The sequence below is a fragment of the Cavia porcellus genome, unplaced genomic scaffold, assembly GCF_034190915.1.
Source record: "Cavia porcellus strain 051 isolate PalLab524CR breed Dunkin Hartley unplaced genomic scaffold, mCavPor4.1 scaffold_15, whole genome shotgun sequence".
Lineage (NCBI taxonomy): Eukaryota > Metazoa > Chordata > Mammalia > Rodentia > Caviidae > Cavia > Cavia porcellus.
Window position 1 is genome coordinate 20,302,455 of NW_026947498.1, and position 2,940 is coordinate 20,305,394.

Below are 2,940 nucleotides of genomic sequence, written 5' to 3' on the forward strand. Positions count from 1 at the left end.
GTAAAGTAGTTGCTAAAATATTTCTAATAGTAAAATGCTCACTGTTCTCCTCAAATTCTCTTTTATAAAAATGATCCTACTTGCCTAAAAACTAAATAATTACTAAGTTAGTTGGACAAGTACAAAGAATGTTTCTTTATAAATTTACATTATGTATTTTTTACTTTTTTGATAGCTTTTTAAACAAACTTTTAAAGATATCATTAATTTCTCTAAAACTTTATTTTAATTTTAGGAGAAAAAAATAAAACAAAATTTCAAAGCAAGATAATTAGAAGGTAAAATGGTGAATACATTGCATACTGCTATCCTTAAATTAGTTACTCAGAGTACAAGATAGCTGCATTTAATTGTCTGAACAGTATTAGCACAAACTTCCTTTTCAATGAACTAAAAGAAACTAATATTATAACCATCTTAACTATCATATAAACATACATATACATATATATATATATATATATATATATATATATATATATAAAATTTCTTTCATCTCACCCTAGGGAGACAATACAATGTTTGCATATGTGAATATGATTTATTTCACTTATGAGTATGGTTTCTGGTTGCATTCATTTCCCTATAAAAAGCCTCACATTTATCCTTCTTTGTTAGCTAAATAGTACTCCATTGTATAAAAATACACATTTTTTTTTACTGGTCAAAAGCACCTAGGTAATAAATGTGTTTACTAAGATAAAATTTCAATTCTGCATAAGTCTTTTTGGCATTCATTAGCCTATTGTGACTATTCTACAATAATATTAATGCGTAATATGTGCTGTATTTGTGTAATATTATTAGTTCATTCGGCAGACAATGATATTTGCTTTTGTATATAAATTGTCATATCAAAAAGATATCTCACAACAATTTTTATATGACAATTTTTTTTACTTCAGACATGATAACTATACTTAAAGACAGAACAATGGTCATGGACTTAACTTCTCCATATAAACAAGTATCTTTTAAAATTTGTCCAACCATACAAAAGTTTACCAAGTATCAAAAATTTATAAAGTTTCACACTGGTTAAGAGTCTCAGTATCATACAGTGATTTTGTATTCTCTCAACTGTTAGGCTTGATGTAATTGTAAAATAAAAATACGCGATGAATAAGATTAAACAAGTATATTAAAACACTCTTATTCCTGTTGATAGAAGAAATTCAGATTTGGCTTGTCTTCAGTAAACAGGTTTAGAAATCCTTTTGGTAAATAAAGAATCCTTCATTCATATTTCCACTTCTCTGGTGGGTAGGTGAGCTCATACTTCTCCCACACTCTGACGACACCCATGTCCGCACAAAGCTAATGAACCATCTCTGACCACAGGTGACCAAGGTGGAATCCACAGCAGGCCCTGTACCTTCCTTTGGGACTGTCCACTGTCCTTTGAATGATGCCCCTGACATCAGTTGCATCTCCATGCATGATAATGCTGCCCCAAGTGTTTGGCTCACTATTCCTTTCAAAATAATGAAAGACTTTTAATACTCACTCCCTTGCTCCAGGGGAACATTCCATGCCAGCAATCAGGTGAGTCCTAGCACTCGAATTTGGTGTATGATTCAAGTTTGGGTATAAGTAAGCATCTGTCATTATTTTGGTAGTTGTTAGTATCTGTCATATTAGCTCAAAACACAACAATATCTCCATGAAAAATATCTAATGACAACTTTAAAAAAGGTACTCCTAGTGTCTCTGTTTTCCACTGTAGTCCAACAAGCTGCAAGCAAAACTCAAGATGTTCTGAGCTCAGTGAATGTTTCAATTAGTCCCAGATGTAAGCATTAACATTGTAGAAATTGAACCTTGCATAGCAGCAAGAGGCTTCCTGCTTAAAAGAGCAGCACACGCCAAAGAAAAACAAGAAGTGGCAAAAAAGAAAAGGAAAAAAAAAAAAAAAAGAATTCTCAAGAACACTTCCTAAAAGCAGAAGGACAAAGTGAAGTTCTTTATAAAGCCATCAAGTTCTATCATAGGACCATGCAACTTGAACCTAATAGAGAGTTCAAGATTACTTATATCTGGCCACCAGAAGCTGATGGTGTTCGAATCAGCCACACTGAAGATAATAATGATGATAGCAAGGTGGAAGCTCTCTTGTCTTACTCCTAGATGCAGTTCACATTTTAGAAGTCTGTATTGGTGTTGGATGTGTCAGCCTGAGCTTGAGCGCAGTCAGACTTGTTCGTATCAGCACTGCCCATGGTGTACGTCTTCCAGTGGGTGATGTCTAATGACTTGGACCTCAGATCTCTAAAGCAGTGTAACTTGCATGTTGAGGATTCTGTATCTGTGTCAGAGATGCTGAAATATGATGTCTGGCCTGCTTGAAAGCATGGGGCAGAAGCTGATAAACTTATTCTGTACTCATCCTGGAGAGAGATGTTTTAGATGGGCCTTGTGTTCGGTTTCATGGAGTGTATATCAATAAAACCAAATACACTCATCAAGAGGAACTGTTTATTGATGGTTTCTACTGAATATGGCACCAAATGGAGTATTACAGGGACATAAGATTCTGTCTCAGTGGCTATGAGATGATGTTGACTACCCTGAAAGAGCCATCCATTGCTCCCTCCTTACGAAGCAGCAATAACAGAACCCAGAAATCTTCTGGGTCATTATCACTTGTCACAAAGTACACACAATCAGACTAAGTATTTCTATAACAATAGGCTGTGGTTCTATGCGAGGCTAAGTAGAGGCAGGCAGCAATAGGATGGCCCTGTGACCACCGCAGATCTCCATGCAACTCATACACCCAGGTGCACGGTGGTTGGGCCTGTTCTCATCTTTTTTATTCATTCTTCATTTGGTGGGCATTTAGGTGTTTCTAAAATCTAACTATTACAAATTTTACTGCTATAAACATGTGTGCACATATATCAATGTGGTATGTTGTTTTTAATTTTTCTGGAGAGGTAC

General features: G+C 34.9%; 2 pseudogenes; one reads left to right on the forward strand and one right to left on the reverse strand.

The window, feature by feature from the left end:
* Nucleotides 1-1,152: 1,152 nt before the first annotated feature.
* On the reverse strand, nt 1,153-1,614 carry LOC134470556 (focal adhesion kinase 1-like; annotated as a pseudogene).
* A 127-nt stretch (nt 1,615-1,741) lies between these two features.
* LOC100728979 (F-box only protein 9-like) lies at nt 1,742-2,733 on the forward strand (annotated as a pseudogene).
* Nucleotides 2,734-2,940: the final 207 nt, after the last annotated feature.